The sequence below is a fragment of the Sitophilus oryzae genome, unplaced genomic scaffold (assembly GCF_002938485.1).
Source record: "Sitophilus oryzae breed Bouriz unplaced genomic scaffold, Soryzae_2.0 scaffold_1111_pilon_pilon, whole genome shotgun sequence".
Classification (NCBI taxonomy): Eukaryota; Metazoa; Arthropoda; class Insecta; order Coleoptera; family Curculionidae; genus Sitophilus; species Sitophilus oryzae.
Window position 1 is genome coordinate 67,348 of NW_022145740.1, and position 17,846 is coordinate 85,193.

General features: G+C 35.3%; 1 protein-coding gene and 1 long non-coding RNA gene across 8 annotated transcripts in view; both read left to right on the plus strand.

The window, feature by feature from the left end:
- Positions 1-17,846, plus strand: part of LOC115881689 (uncharacterized protein CG45076-like) — a gene marked incomplete at its 5' end in the record, with an annotated part of 225,172 nt that overhangs the window by 62,447 nt on the left and 144,879 nt on the right.
- LOC115881760 lies at positions 1,717-2,343 on the plus strand. Its single transcript, XR_004050085.1, has 2 exons — positions 1,717-1,857; positions 2,229-2,343. It is a non-coding gene; the product is annotated as an uncharacterized LOC115881760 (long non-coding RNA).

Below are 17,846 nucleotides of genomic sequence, written 5' to 3' on the forward strand. Positions count from 1 at the left end.
CTGAAATTCTGAAATATGAAGAAAATTCTTGTTACAAATAAAATATTACAAAATATTATTTGTGAGAGATTTATCTTTTATTAATTTTTAACTAAAAAATACCTTTTTGTAGACACATTCTTTCACGAAATTTGTTTTGTTACAAAATTTCCAAAATCACTGAATTTCAATGATTACTTTGGCTTTTTTCCAAAATCACGGAGACTATATCGGTAAGCTTACACCTTTTCAAAAAATTGTTAGTCAACATACTCGACATCGTGCTACGAACTTGAAAATCCATGTAAGTCCACTAAAAATCGTTTTATATTATTTAAAATAGTTGTAGAAATGCATATATTAGATATCTATAATTTTTAATGATTTAAAATATTTTTTAACTTCATAAAGTTGGTATACAATTGCCAGTTTCAATTTAGAATTGGCCAGTTTGTGTTAAAAATTAATTTACTTTTGACTATGTCCAATTAAAATTACAAGTTGACTAATACATATTCATTGATCAAGTGTGTCATAGCAAATTCTATTTTTTTAAAATGTTTAAAAATACTTGAAGCTTGTAAAGTTAAAGTGTTATAACTGCGTATCTTGTTCTTTGCTAATTATTCTGAAAGTATAAATACTTATTTTTAAACGCTATGGTGTCAGTTGATTTTTTTATTTAGTTTCAACAGTTGAATATAAAATAGGGAGGGAGAGTAGCCTAAACCATACCGTTTTGCACAAAAGTTAAAAAAATCAGCAAATATTTCGTACTGAGTGGTTGTAGTTATTGCGAATATTTAATTTTTTCATCACATCCACATCTTATATATTCTCTTCAGATTTTTATTAACATTATTTCACCATAAATATCAATTTTTCAAAAGCCTTGCAAACGGTAAGATTCGGGAAATCACCTTTTACCCTATATCAGAATCTGTACTAATATTTCTGTATAGAGCCCAAATACTATACATCTCCAAAAACTTATTTGTGGTATTTGCTATAATTACAACTCTATGTACCGTAAAATTCCTCTATTAAACCTTCTACTATCCTAGTCGTAATGGTACAAATTGAGCAGCCATACGCCATACAGTGGCGCTGTTGAAGAAAAATCATTGAAAATATCATAATAAATTATTATTTAGCGGTATTTAAAAAAAAGGAAAATTATGTTTAACCACATAGAATGTAAGAGCATATATTCTCTAGTTTGGGAAAAAAATACACATGTTCAATTACATTTCCTCAAGACATACAAAACCACTTACCATAAGTTGTCCAAATATTAGGACAAAGGTACAAAGAATCTTTGATATGAATTATTGCTTCAAGCACTGCCAAATGCTACTTCAAAAAGATCTTAGGCATTATTGTATGTCCTTTTAGACTTACTCAATATTCACAAAGTGTCTCGCCAATGCAATTGTAAATCAGATATTAATATAAGAGATACGATTCCGAAACTGGTATGGTTTAGGCGACTTTCTCGTACAAAAATTTTCTGAAACTCTGGGTATGTAGATAGTAAAATCATCATCTAAAATGAAAAGAAAATTTATATTAAATAATTTTGAAAATTAGTTATCTAATATAATAATTTATATACTTTACACAGGCTCTTGGTAATTCTATATATTTATTTTCGTATAACTCTAAATTTTAGACGACATGATAACCATATCCTACGATCCCACATACGGCCACAAGTGCTATCAGTACGCTCCCCATTCGAAGTATTATTTAGACTATAATATAAGAGGCCCACTTAATTTTTATGAACCCGTTAGAACAAGAAGATGGCATCCACATTATTGGCCCTCTCATTTAATGGACTATACTCCTACGGATGAGTCTTTGAGACAATTAAGAGTGAGTTTCAATATTTTCTGTCTATTATTTTAATTTGTTAAAATGGTGGACAAATCTGTCAATAATATAATCTGTCAATAAAGAAGCAAAAATTTCATATACTTTAATTTTATATAATAATTATGTACTTGTAAATGGAGGGGTTCAGAAGTCAATCAGTGTAAATCAATCAAAAATTGCAGTGAGATAATGAAATCTAAAAAGGAGGATTTTAAAAAATGAAAGTCAAATTGTATGTAAGGAAGAGATCGACAAAAAAATCTGTTTTTTTAAATCTCATTATCTCAATGCAATGCAATGGTTTATTGACTTCTGAACCCTTCAAATATATTCGTTTGGGATTTTAATTATACATTTTTTCTTTCATTTAGATAAGAAATCATTTCTACAGACTACGAAATTCGACCTGAAAATTGCTATGAATTTTATTATTAATTATAAAAACATTTGTTATAACGACCAATAAACACATTTATTTCAAAAATATTTAATATTTTTTATTTTGCTTTTCTCTAGCAAAAAATACAAAATGGTAACAGACAGCATGGAAAAATTTATGTTATTTAAAGTTAATTAAAGGTAATTAACTTCTTAATGTCAAACATATTTTAATATTGCCGACTTATCGTAGCTTCTGTCGTTTCTAAGTAGTGTTTTAAAATATTTTTCAAGCACAAATTAACATTAAAAGGTTTTATTTTTATTTGAAATTTATATTTAAAGTAAATTTAAATACTCTACTAAATAATATTGTTTATGTTTTTATATAAAATGTAATGCACGCTCAGCATACAGGATGCGTCTCAAAAGTGGCTCACCCCTATAACTTTTTTATTTTTTCACCTAAAAAAACGAGATTTGGTATGTTAGTATATGATGATAAAATAGTATAGATTGACGTATTCAATATTTGTTTCCGGTTACCACCTGTTTCACCGGAAATGATTATAACTTTTGATTTTTAAATAGCACCCTCGGTATGTTTTTACTTTATTCGATAGAAAATGACATTCTGAATAGAATGACATATCATATGTCAAATTTTGACATTCTCGTTTTAAAAAAAATCGTATTTTAAATTTCAATCTAGAGTTCCATGGCTGTGTTAAAAACACTAATGTTTAATCAAGGTTACAGTTGAGGGTTGGAACCTTTGGTGTTACACAGCAAAATAAAAACACTAAATCACCACAATACACCAAAACACTTTTACTTTTACACTGGACGCGCGTTTCGCTAACCATGTTAGCATCATCAGCAGATGATTATGAACTAAAGTACAATCTACAAGTTGAGCGTTTTTATACTACCGAGTGGGCGTGGCAAAATCTAGCCAACCGAGTCAGAACCCACTGAGCGAAACAGTTAGATTTCCGCCACTAAAGTAGTAGGAACAAAGAACTTGAAGGAATTGGACCGTTGTCTCTGTTCATATTATCTTTACATTTATTAATTCTGATGCTTTCATATGCATCTAATTGCCTGTAATTTGAGACTTGTTTAATTAATTATAAATTATTAAGATCTATACAATATTCTTTATCAACAATTTGTTTGGCAATGCAAGATTTATCCGGTCTACCATATCTTATCTCAGCTAAATGTTCTTTAAATCTAGTTAATATTGATCTTCTAGTTTGCCCAACATATTTCTGATTACAATCTTTACAAGAAATGAGCATGAAATTGAGAACAACGACAGATTACCATTTCTAGATGTATTTGTTATTAGAAATGCTAATAATTGCCTGGAATTTGATATCTATAGGAAAAATACGACCACACGCAGATATATTCCTAATGAATCACATCATAGTGTTGAACATAAAATGGCTAGTTTAAATTTCTTAGTTCATAGATTATTTAGTTTCCCACTTTCCAACGAAAGATATGAAATAGAAAGAGATTACATTAGGAATGTAGCTGAGTAAATGGATATTCTCCTTCACGAGTTGATCAATTAATTAGAAAACGTAGGTATAGGTTAATGATTTCTGAAAATTCGACTTTTCAAGTGGAGAAAGATACGTCTGAATATTTTTCGATACCGTTTGATAGAGAGTTATCCCGTGGTCTAAAAGGAATTTTTAAGAATGTCAATTATAAACTTGTGTATAGTGCTAATAATAAATTACAACAATTATTAGGTAATCCAAAGAATAAAACACCTCCACTGGAAAGGTCGGGTATTTATGAAATTTCTTGTAAAGATTGTAATCAGAAATATGTTGAGGAAACTAGAAGATCAATATTAACTAGATTTAAAGAACATTTAGCTCAGATAAGATATGGTAGACCGGATAAATCTTCCGTTGTCGAACATATTGTTGATAAAGAACATTGTATAGGTCTTAATAATTTAAAATTAATTAAACAACTCTCAAATTACAGGCAATTAGATGCATATGAAAGCATCAGAATTAATAAATGTAAAGATAGTATGAACAGAGACAACGGTCCAATTCCTTCAAGTTCTTTGTTCCTACTACTCTAGTGGCGGAAATCTAACTGTTTTGCTCAGTGGGTTCTGACTCGGTTGGCTATATTTTGCCACGCCCACTCGGTGCCCACTGGGCGAGTATATAAACGCTCAACTTGTAGATTGTACTTTAGTTTATAATCATCTGCTGATGATGCTAACATGGTTAGCGAAACGCGCGTCCAGTGTAAAAGTAAAAGGCTTTTGGTGTATTGTGGTGATTTAGTGTTTTTATTTTGCTAATCAAGGAATCTTGGAAAAATAGATTTGATCGTCTAATGTTTTTCGTGTCTTGTCCTAGTCGGTTTAAAAATGCCCCAATTGTATTTTTAATCATATCTCAATGTTTTCAAATGGAACGAGGGTGGCTCATTAGCATGTTTGGAAAAAGCATTTTTTTACGAATAATATGGTACCACACACTTGGTATTTCGAGTCAAATTGTCGTTATGAACCGCATGTTACAATTTCAAATAAACCATATAAGAAAATGTGAAAAGTTGACATATGATACGTCATTCTATTCAGAGTGTCATTTTCTATCGAATAAAGTAAACAAAAAACAAGGGTGCCATTTAAAAATCAAAAGTTGTGGTCATTTCCGGTGAAACAGGAAGTGACCAAACACATTTGAATACCATCAATTAATCCCCAATTTATGTTATATACTAACATACCAAATCTCGGTTTTTCATCTGAAAAAATAAAAAAGTTATAGGGGTGAGCCACTTTTGAGACGCACCGGGTATATTAAAATATTTTATAAATACACTTTACGGAATTCAAATAATTAGTTTTTTGACAGAAGGAAATAAATTGTTTCATGATTTGACACATGCCAAAGGAAGCTAGGATAAAATGAAGAAAAAATTAGGCTTTAAAACTAAATCTTAAATAACATAAAAACGATTTATTTTAGGTATAGGAACATACATATTATATAATCAAAAAGTAACGAATTAAGAAACCTATTTACTAGTGAAATAAAAAAAAGTGGATTTCCGTTTGAAAAAAATGATTTATGATAATTTTTTAATCGCTCAATTCCATGACAGCTACGGCCAATATTATATGACATTCGAACAATTTAATTTTTTTTAATAGTTCATGTCTTCTCTTTATGCCACAGTGGCTCCCAAGCAGCATTTGGACGTCGGGACAACGTTGTGTCACGCGACCAAACGTCGGGGCGCAACGTCGGCACAACCTCGTACCAACCCTAGTCTGCACTAGTTTGGAGAATAATTTTTGGGTCGAAACGACGTTGGATACCGACGTTGGCTAGAAGTCTAATTTAATACAAACTGGCAACGTTGTTTAAAATCCTAATTCACAGAAATACAAAACTAATATGGCGTCTAAGTCGCGTTTTATCCTAAATTGGGATAATTATAGTAAACATATTATTTTTATGATTTAGTTAGAGACATATGTCAGATGGCAGTGAAGGAAAACAAAACAAAAGTATTTAAGTGTGGAGGATGTTTTAAGATCATAATTATTGAAACACTTTAACCGACTCTGTAACTCATTACCCAAAGGAAAAAAGTTAAACGCAAACAACTTTATTGATAAATGTATTGTTTCTACTTTGAATAATACTAATGGGCCTTAAAATTAAAAAAGTTTTAAAAATTTTCTTGAATTTTTTTTTAGTAAAATGAGAATAATTTATTCGCAGTCGAAAAAATTGTTTCCGCGTGATTTTTAGAGTCAAATATTTCAAGTTAATGTATTCAAAAAGCAGGAATTGCTATTTTAGGAACGAAACATTTTCTTATTTAACAACATGGCGGCTTTCACTTTGTTGTTTTGGGAGATTAAGATGGAGTAGTTCGAGTAGTCGCATACTGGACTAATAAAGTCGCAGTTCGGCCTTAACAGGTAGTATACTAGTCGCAAGATTGCCTAATTTAGTCATCCTAGAGTCTAGCTTGTGCCGCCCTCTATAATCTAAATAAACGAGGGAGTGGATAAACATCGGTAATATATGTCGATGTATATTTAAATTTAGTTTTATATGTACCTTTCTTATGTCCCATTTTAATTAAGTTTTATTTATAAAAACAAAAACAGCACTGAACTGTCTGACTGAACAGAACAATGAAGTGAAAATTTAAGATTTAAGGTTATGGTTCAATACAGTTGCAAAAAGGTAGTGACTCGACGTCCTACCAACGTAAGAATAAAGAAATCTAAACAACGTTGGAATTAGTAAAACAGACGACGTTTACATAACGTTGAATAGATCCTGAAACTGACGTCGGAAAATCTCCTATATTGTCCAACGTTGTAACTACGTTGTCCGAATCACCTAAAGATCACTTAAGCAAAAAGGTTACAAGACAACGTTTATTCGACGTCGCAGAAGCTTCTACTTTGCTGTAGTACTAGTCCAACGTCGGCACAACGTTATAAAAACGTTTAAATTTATTTTAATACCCAAGGTAGGGAGCTAACTATTTTTTGTAACTAATCCAACGTTGTGTTTAGTAAATATGTGGTCGCAAGTCTTGAAAATGCTACTTGGGCTGTGTTTACTAGATTTCTCGTTTAGGCTATACAGATATTTTTGACAGGCAGTTTTTTTTCTCCAAAAATTTTAAATATTTTTTTCCCAAAAAATGGTAATGTTATATATAGAGTGTATGAAATAAAAAAGAGGTGGTACCCATTTAAAATAAGAATAAAATAAGAAAGTTGCTGTCAATTTCCGGTATTTTCGAAAGTGCCGCCATATTGAAAATATTTTTAATCGATAGATTTCGTGCAAAAAATCTCCGATCTAAATATTGTAGATCTCTAGACACTTCTAATGCACGCTCAGCCTGGGACGCTCTGTATTTATTGGTACATATTACAAAATATAACCCTAAAAAATAAGAAAACTTTAACTACGGATAAAAAAGTTTACCCAAACGGAAACTCTTCAAGGCACTTTGCTTCGTTCTCCGCTTCAAAAAATACAAAACCCGATATATGTATCCCAAGGCTGGGCTAACCGTTACCAACTAAGCCCTTTTCTATTCAGATTCGGCCGGGCACAATATCGCAAAATTAAAAATTGCCAGCGAATAGGGGCTGCATGTTTACACACACAATTTACTTAATAATGCGAAGCGGTAAGAATGCCGCCCCGCTTACAAATATATAAGGCTGACCCAGTTTTTCCAAGGTTCTTACTTAATATCAACAGAAAAAAAACTGCAACGTTCGGCTTTACGATGAGAAAATCTCACGGAAAAATAGTAAACTTTACAATCGCAACGGAATGAACTTAATTATGGATGCAGTTGGGCTCAGTGAAGGCGCGTGGTGCAATACTTTGGGGCTACATTAAACAAAGTGAATAAATAAATAAAAATAAATCTAAATATATAAAAATAGACCCTTAAATGTTCGAATTAAAGAACATAAAGGTTATTTAAGAAAGGGCGATTTTAACAAATTTAAGATTTGTCAGCATTCATGGGACACAGGGCACAAAGTAGATTTTAACAACGCAAACATTATAATGAAAGAAGTGATAGTTTCTAAAAGAAAAATAAAAGAGGCTTTTTCATACAATCTAATAAAAATAAATGTATTGTTCATGCATCTGTATAGGTGAGTAATATATGGCAATCGCTTTTTTGATTTTAAAGAACATAACATAAGTAAAAATTAAAAACAAATTAAAAATTAATCATACAGAAAGTTTGAAGCTTTTTGGTTTTACCTTATTGAGTAATTGTTGTCAGGTAGTAATTGTTAATTTTGAAGTTTAACTTGATATAATGTCATTTTAACAGAACGTCAACGCCAGGGGCCGGAAAGTGAAATAGCAAAAGCGGTTCCACCGTTTCCACGAAAATTTCAAATAAAATAGTTCCAGCCTCGGGCGCTAGGTGGTAGTGCAATTAATTTTTAGGTTAAGAAGTTGCTACTAGTTATTGCCAGATGGCGTTAAATCAGAATTTTTTTGTAGTTTCCATAGTTTCTAACGGCCATTGTCATACTATTGTCAAATTCTCAAAAAATATTGTCGTTGTCATAGCGCCAATCATAATATTATCAAATGATTATCAAAACGTTTTTCAAACTATAATTTGTTATATTATTATGTGACTTAATTAGACAATTCCTTTTGTTTGTTGCCCTACAAATATAATGTAAGTCTTTTATTTTTGCCATCATTTAAGTATACCTATTTATATTTACAAAACTTTGGGCGTATTACGTTGATCTTGTTTTCTTATAATAAATGATGTTTAAATATTTGACTTATAAATAAAAACTTAAAAATAATAAATAATATTTACACATGTTTGGCTTTAATTTTATTTATAATAATTGAATAAATTATACTGTTAAATCTTATTTTTTACACATCACAACGATACTTGTTATTAGTATTGTTGAATTTGTGTAGAAAATAAGATTTAATAATCAAATTTAATTAAAAGCCCGCGCTTCGATTCATTTAAAACAAGCCCTACTCAATAGATGGCGCCATTTCTGTAGGACCATTTTTCAGTATGGCAGAGTCCATTCTCTAGCTAGGTATATTCTTTGGTCAACGCTTTTTATAAACGTATCTGTTTGAAAAAAACTAAAGTTGCATTTGGATATTTCAAATAGTTTTTTTTTGTTCTTTGTGATGGTTTGCTTCAGACGACGGGAAGAGATGTACTTCCCGTACGTACTAAACGTTAAGTGTTTTTTTTGTCCGTTAGGCAAATTTGTTTATTAGTAAACCAATGCTGACAATTATTGGTCTCCGTTGGATTAACGCAACAGTGTTTACAAAAAAGAATTATTTTATTTTATAGATTTCTTTACAGGCGAAATACCCATAAGACTTTTTTCGAGAGATGAATCGGCCACAAGAGGTATAGACATTTTATAACTACATTTCTTGACAAGAATTGAACCGAAAAAATAGATTTTTTAGAGTCTATCGCTTTCTTTCATTATAATTTATGCATTGCTAAAATCTAATATGTGCCCTGTTTTCCATGAATGCTGCCAAATCTTAGGTTTTCCGAAACTAGCTCTTTTTTAGATTAACCTTTATGTCCTTTAATTTAACGGTAAAATGACGAAAAAATTCATTGAATTAGTACGTAGATCCAAAATATAGTGATTGTGAGTTTTGTTTAGAAAGTAGTAGATTTTTATGCATACTGTTACGTTTTTCGTCGGTTCCGTGTGGATAGAAAGTCACAATTTATTTAAACACTATTTATTTAACACTAATTAACAAAAATAATAACGATAAAAGACATAGAACTATTTACAAACGATTTATAACTAAGAATTTATTTTGAATTTTAGCGCGTCAACTGTATATTTATAACTGCCCTCTCTAGGCCACGGCCGCCGGCTTTTATACCGGCAGGTAAAGAACTCTAGAATTGTCCATAGATCGTTAGGTGCGTAGAGAAGGTTTTCGAATGTTCTCGTATGTACTACTACTCGTATGAACGCATGTACCGTATCCCATATAACCAACTTTCTTATTTTATTTTATTCTTATTTTATTTTATTTGGCTGTATGAACCCACCATAGACTTCATAGACTTAAAACCACAGAATATACTAACGAAAAAGAAGCCCAAGTTCCTTGTAATAAATCGGTTCCATTTTCGTAACGCCATCTCTCGACATAGCTGACATTATAGGTTAGCCAAAGGGGTGCGGGGCCGGGGGGAATTGTAAAATACACTTTTTTATTTTAATTATTTTTATTCGCTATTTGCAATTTGGGTTGTAGCAGCAAACGAGGATCTCGATTCCCGTAAATCTGAACAAGACTTCAATCATGTTCCGGATTGTACGCCAACTCAAACCATCGAGTCCACACGCCAGCTTCGGAATGGCTAATCGTGCAATGTTGTTGTTTAGCAGGGCTTCTCTCAGTTCAATCAGGGTCTTCCATAGATTGAGATAAGTCGGCTTACTCGGGGACCATTCCTTGGTGACCAGGTAGAAGATGTGCCTTGCTTGACCATGTGCATTGTCGGTTAGCCTCAAGACGCTTCCAACCTCTGGATCCTGTCGGCGTAGTTCTCCGACACGCCCAAACTTCTCATTGAACGTCGCAGCGATTCCTCTGGACATCCGCAAATCTCGAGCCACACAATGAGCGAGCGAATAATCAGGAGGCACGGAAAAGAGGTCTCGTTGATCTTCTTTGGTTACACCATAGCGAGCCTTCTCACTGCTGTTGTATCGGGCCATGAAATCGTCAAAGGACATCTCCGAATCAGGGGGATCAAAGCTGCAGGTTCTCACGGTCCCAGCACGATCTTCTATTTCGCCTTGGTAGGGGCTCAAACGGTTGAAATGGACTACCCTCGGTTTTCCTTTTGGCAATTTTCTGATACGGTATACGACGTCATTAATTCTATCCATGACTTCGTATGGCCCTTCCCACGAGGATTGTAGCTTCGGAGATAACCCACGACGTCTCTGCGGGTTATATAGCCACACCAACTTCCCTGGTTGGTATCCTCCATGCTCAGCTTGAATGTCGTAGTGTTCCTTCATTCGGTCACTAGCACTTTGAATATTTAGGCGGACTCTCTGATGAATGTCGTCCATCCTTTGACGTAGTGTGTGGACATAATCTTCTCCGGCGACTTCTTCTCCCGGTCGGCAACCAAATTTCAGATCACAGGGTAGGCGCACTTCCCGTCCCATAACGATGCTGGCTGGAGTTTGCCCTGTAGATTCTTGGACGGATGAACGGTAGGCCAACAGGAACAGGTGAAGAAATTTGTCCCAGTCTCTTTGGTGGTCAGAGACTACTTTGGCCAGATAACGGTTGATAGTTCTGTTCATGCGTTCAACCATCCCATCGGATTGTGGATGTAGAGCAGTCGTCCTGGTCTTGCGGATGTTCAGGACTTCACAGACGCCTTGGAACAGATTGGACTCAAAGTTTCTTCCCTGATCTGAATGAAGCTCCATGGGAACACCAAACCTGCAGATCCATTCTTTAACAAGGGCATCAGCAATCGTGGACGCTTCTTGATTTGGCAACGCGTAGGCCTCGACCCATTTGCTGAAGTAATCCAGCCACGTCGATCGCTATTCGTTCGAAGGGACTACCAACATTGTACTGGCGCATAGGGGCTTTACCACGCTTTTGTGGCCCATTAATGGCTGCGCAAATGTCACATTTCTTACACCAGGCCCTCACATCTTCTTTGCAGTTCACCCAGTAGAACCGTTCACGCAGCTTGCCAAGTGTCTTGGTAACACCAAGATGTCCTCCGCTGGTTCCATTGTGAACTTCCTCCAAGACTTCTGGGACCCTCTTGACGATGTGCCTTCTCTCTTCTTGTCCCTCCGGTCTCTCGATCACACGGCGAAGTAGTCCGTTATCTATTACCAAGGAATTCCACTGGGCCCAGTACGACTTTACGTTCGGCAAATATCTGCAAACTTCTTCCCACGTTGGTCTTTGGCCTATGTTTTTCCAGTTAATTACTAAACCTAATTCTGGGTCACTGGTTTGGTCATTTGCAAGATCTTCGGGTTGCCAACTATCATTAACCACAGTTGTTCTTAGGAGTTTCACTTCTTTCTCTTCTGCTCGGGAACAATGCTTACAGTCCTTAGCGCAAGGTCTTCTGGAAAGTGCGTCGGCATTTCGATGGATTGCCCCAGCTCGATGTTCTGTGTCGAAGTCAAATTTTTTTAATCGTTCAATCCATCTAGCTACCTGCCCTTCAGGATTCTTAAACTGCAACAGCCATTTCAAAGCAGCATGGTCTGTTCTTAACAAGAACTTTCTTCCATAGAGATACTTGTAGAAGTGTTCCACTGCTTTAACTACTGCTAGTAATTCTCGTCTGGTTACACAGTAGTTCCTTTCCGGTTTTGACAAGGTCTTACTAAAATAACCAATGACTTTTTCTTGACCATCCTGGATCTGAGACAGAACAGCGCCTAATGCAACATTGCTAGCGTCGGTATCCTTCACAGACGCCTTGGAACAGATTGGACTCAAAGTTTCTTCCCTGATCTGAATGAAGCTCCATGGGAACACCAAACCTGCAGATCCATTCTTTAACAAGGGCATCAGCAATCGTGGACGCTTCTTGATTTGGCAACGCGTAGGCCTCGACCCATTTGCTGAAGTAATCCATTACTACCACAATGTATTTGTTGTGTATGAGTATCGTCGGTATCCAATATAAAGTTTCCGTTGCCAAGGGGGTAGCTAAGTATGGGCGCACTAGTCAGGGCCTTCTTCAATTTTCGGAATGCCTCGTCAGAATCTGAGTCCCAAGAGAAACGCCTCTCGCCTTCGGTAACTCTGGTCAATGGTTTTGCGATGGTGGCGAAACCCTGTACATAGCGTCGATAGTATGTGCATAGTCCCAAAAAGCTTCGTAGTTCATGTTTATCTTTAGGTATCGGCCACTCTTCCACTGTCTTGGTCTTCTGTGGATCTACCGCAACTCCTTGGGAGGAGACTACATGGCCCAAGTAGTGTACCTTTTCTTGACACAGATGACATTTCTTGGGGCTAAGTTTCAAACCAGAGCTCCCTAGTCGCTTGAAAACTTCTTCCAAATTCTTCAGATGATCGTCAAAGGATTTCCCAACCACTATGATGTCATCCAGGTACACTAAACAGGTAGTCCAGGATAGTCCCTTTAACACAGACTCCATTAGTCTCTCAAAGGTAGCTGGCGCGTTGCACAATCCAAAAGGCATGACGGTAAATTGCCACAGTCCGGAGCCCACCGAGAACGCTGTCTTCTCTCTGTCTTTCGGCGCCATGTCGACTTGCCAATATCCACTCTTCAGATCTAACGTAGAGAATATCGTTGACCCCGCCAGCGTGTCTAGAGTATCGTCTATCCTCGGCAGGGGATAACTATCCTTCTTGGTAACATTATTGAGCTGCCGATAATCAACACAGAACCTGGTGGTACCGTCTTTCTTCTTTACTAGTACTACCGGCGATGTCCACGGGCTGTTAGATGGTTCGATGACACCCTCTTCTTTCATTTCTCGAAGGATTTTATCAGCTTCTTCACGTTTGGCGAGCGGAAGTCTTCTCGGATTTTGTTTGATTGGTCGTGCATCTCCGGTATCAATTTTGTGTTGTACTAAATTGGTACGACCTCTCTGTCCTGCTTCTCCTTTATCAAACACATCTTGATACTTGATTATCAGGTTTCTCAATTTTCTTCTATTTTCGGGAGATAATCCTTTAACGTTTACTAACTCCTTCACCATTTTGTCCGGAATTTTTGAAGTCGAAACTTTGGAGGCTTCCACGCTTCGAACGACTGAGGAGACCGAACAACAGTACCCTAAGAGGGTTCCCTTCTTCAAGGATACAGAATAATAATTCGTGTTCATTACTCTCACCGGTACAGTTTTCTTCGCTCGTAGCAGGGCTTTTCCAACAGCGATCCCTCGTCCTATTTCGCTGTCATGGTTCCTTGGCTCCAACAGAATAATACTCCCATTATTCATTTTACCTTCTAGGCAACCATCCAAAAATATCTCACAGCGCTCAGGGATCGAAACATCTTCTGCTACCACCACGCGAAGCGTCTCCTCACATTTTCGATGCAGAACCACTTCTTCTTCATTTATTTTCAAAATTCCTTGTTTGAGGTTTAGCTCAAAACCTCTAGTGGTCATGATGTCCATTCCGAGAATAAGTTCATCTTCGATGTCTGCTACTAACACTCGATGATTAAAACAGGTGCTTCCGATAACAAAATTAAGATCTACCTCTCCATGGATGAGAGCGGAGCTTCCTGTAGCTGTACGTAGTCGCCATTGTGTTGTTTTAACTTTTGATGTTTTAAGGATATCCGGCCTGATTATCGTTTTGGTTGCACCCGTATCCAAAAGCATGGTTCGTAACTCTCCATCCACGAAACCATCCACAAAAATGCTGTTGAACTTGTGTTGTAGCGATGCGACTTGAGCAGTTTTCGTTGGAACCTGTTGGGTACTGCTTGATATGTGTCCCTTTGATTCGACACTTGGCGAAACCGGGTCCACGTCTTTTTCTTTACAGTGACTTCTTACGTGTCCTGCCTGGCCGCAATTCCAGCAACAAGTCGGTCCTTTCTTGCCCATGTACTCCCTCCATGACTTTCCGCACAATGCTTTCCACGGATTCGTCGGAACATTGGTTGACCGCCCGTACTTCTCACTAGAGACCGAGAACTTTGTTTCGCGGCCTCAAATTCCAGGGCACGTGCTAAAGCATCCACCAAGTGCGTTGGATGGGCTAGATAAGTGCTTGTCTTGTCTCGTTATCACGTAAGCCGTCGGAGAATGCCTGTACTGCCAACCGCTCCATAACATTCTCTGGCGTAGCAGGGTACGCAAGGCGAACGAGGCGGGCTACGTCGGCTTCAAACTCCTGCAGAGACTCATTTGACTTTTGAATGCGATTTTTAGCTGGGAATGATAGACATGTTCCAAATGAGCTTGGCCGTACCTCATTTCTAAATGTCGTACCAATTGCTGATAATCTCCCTGTTCCGATGGTGACAATGTCTGCAGAATATCAGTCGCATCTCGCAGTGCGACAGTCAAAGCGGTAGCCTTTTCAGCGATTGTCCATCCGTTCGCTCTCGCAGCGGCCTCAAACTGGCAAAAATAATTGGCCCAACCGGTTTTTCCGTCAAACTGTGGAGGCTTAATAACTGACTTTGAGATATACTTATTTTCGACTAGTTTCGGTGCCTCCGATGTTTCTTGACATTTTGGTGAATTGGCCTTTTCTTTTCTATTTCTTGTTTTAAAATTTCGATTTTTTTTATTTACATCGTCCTCAATTTGTGTTATTTTGTCTTGTAGCTCCGTAGAATTCTCTATAATCTTTTCTTCTAATTCCCTGGAATTTTCTGTTATCTTTTCTTCTAAATTAAGTATTTTATTATTAAAGCTGGCCTGTATGTCTTTAGAATTTTCTGCGATCTTATCTTCCAAAATATTAATTTTATCACTGATTTTCTCTTCTAAATTAACTTCCAAGTCAATTATTTTACTATTCAAATTGTTCAAGTTGTCGTCTAATTTTTGAGAATTCTCTGTCATTTTATCATTCAAATTCTCTTCCAAGTTAATCATTTTACTATTCAAATTGTTCAAGTTGTCGTTTAAATTGTCTTGTAAATTTTTCAATGACGAGTCAAGGTCACCTTCCAGCTCGAAGTAAAATGTGTCAGGATCCTCACCTTCCTCCACCAAAACGTCTCTCAGTCTAGCAAAATGCTTTTTTTTTCCACCTGTCTCGCACTTTCTCTCTTCCAATACGCATTTCAGTTCGGACACTTTCAAGTCTTTCAACAATTTTTTCAGAGCCATGGTCAGTCTTTTTATTCTTCTAGTCTATCACACACGCCACACTTGACACCAATTGTTACGTTTTTTCGTCGGTTCCGTGTGGATAGAAAGTCACAATTTATTTAAACACTATTTATTTAACACTAATTAACAAAAATAATAACGATAAAAGACATAGAACTATTTACAAACGATTTATAACTAAGAATTTATTTTGAATTTTAGCGCGTCAACTGTATATTTATAACTGCCCTCTCTAGGCCACTGCCGCCGGCTTTTATACCGACAGGTAAAAGAAATCTAGAATAGTCCAAAGATCGTTAGGCGCATAGAGAAGGTTTTCGAATGTTCTCGTATGTACGAGTCCATTCTAGTGGGTCTCGATTCTTCTCGAACGAATGAATCATTGCGGTGTCTATGCGATGTTAAGGTCATCCAAGGGCGGGCCATATTGTGAGGTTAGGTCGAGTCCACACCGGCTCGCAACAATACTGATTTCAAGCCTATGACGAATTGTTTTTGAAATATATATAAATTACCTAAACAAAATGAAAAAATGATAAAAAATTAAATTAGCATTTTTTTTGTACAAATGTCCGTTATTGAAGAACCGCCACTGGCAGTTAGGCATAGTACTGCATACCTGAGAGGAAATCCAATCAGCAAAGAGAGTAAGGTCAGTTACAGACGCAAAAAGAAAAAGTATAAAACGAAATAAGCCTAACTAAATATTTTATTTTAAAAGTTTATAATATAAAACTTCACAATAAATTCAATTTCCTACCACCATCAATTTCTAAATATGCATATAATTAAATAAATTAATAATAAATTAATTTACATATCCACAGCAAAAAGAAAATTATTATTTTCATCCTGGCGTTCAAAACAAGATTAGAAATGAATAAAATTGAAGAACTAACATTTGATTAATACAGAATCGCATTTTTGAGTACCCCTTAATTATTTATTAAATCAGAAACGTATAGTTGGACGATTCCAAAATACTGTTAACCAGGAACTAACAAAGGAAGATGGAACAATATGATACACACATATGAAAGTACATTTTGAATTTTAAATTTATTTTTAGAAAAAATTATAATAAAATTTCTTACAACTAAATTCAAATGTGTTTTGTTGTATATTAGATACCTACCCTTTAACAAACATTTTACAGAAATGAAACTAGTTTAAGATACCTTAATAAAACTAGTTTAAGATAAGTTTTATTATCAAAGATTATTACGAGCCTTTGAATAAAAAAATTAAGGAAGGAGCATATCAAAAATAGATCGACCGCGAGGGACTGTAAAACGGCCGACTTAAATTTCGGTTTATCAGTGCCGCTCTAATTTTATTCAAAACGTGTAAAAATATGATGTAGGGTAGACGTGGGGTAGACTCAATTTTTTTTTGTTTTATTTTACGTTGCGAATAAATGTTGGTAGTTATTAAAATTGTTATAAAAATATATAATTCTAATAAAAATAAATAAGTTGTAATAATTATTTATTAACACAAACATCCGATACGCTACTGAAGCAGATAAGTCAAATTGACGTATCTAAATTCTTTGACATCTAATCTTTGACAAGTAGTAAATAAAAGCAAAAATATAATATAATTAGTTAATTTTAAGTGAATTTTATAAATGATCGGTTTACTACACGTATGTAGTATGTATATTATATAGTCACTTACTAACCGAAAAGTTATTCCATTATTTCCTTCCATTTTATACCAAGATCTACCGCACGCTACACAAACAACTATTTTACAGTCTTTTTCGATAAATTGCAATAATTTCACTGTTAATTTAAGTTCTGCCACAATCCTTCCAGATCAACTACCTGTAAACTATCAGTATTAGAATAAATAACAAATAACATAAAATAAGCTCAGTAAAGACTGACAAATCCGCAAAATTTCAAATCAAATTCAAATGTTTCAAATGAATCGTTAAACAGAACTGTCAAGGATTCCCACCCTAGAGTCCTCTTCCTCCGTCCACCCTCCGTCGACCACGCATTAATACATGGATAGCATTATACTCCTTCCTTAATCCATAGATAAAGGAAATAAATTTAGATTGAAAAGCCCGTCAAAATATATATCTAATTGTTTTTACGCGATCTGGCGCTGCTATAGCGGTTGCTAAGAACAATCGCCAAACAATAACAGAAATAAT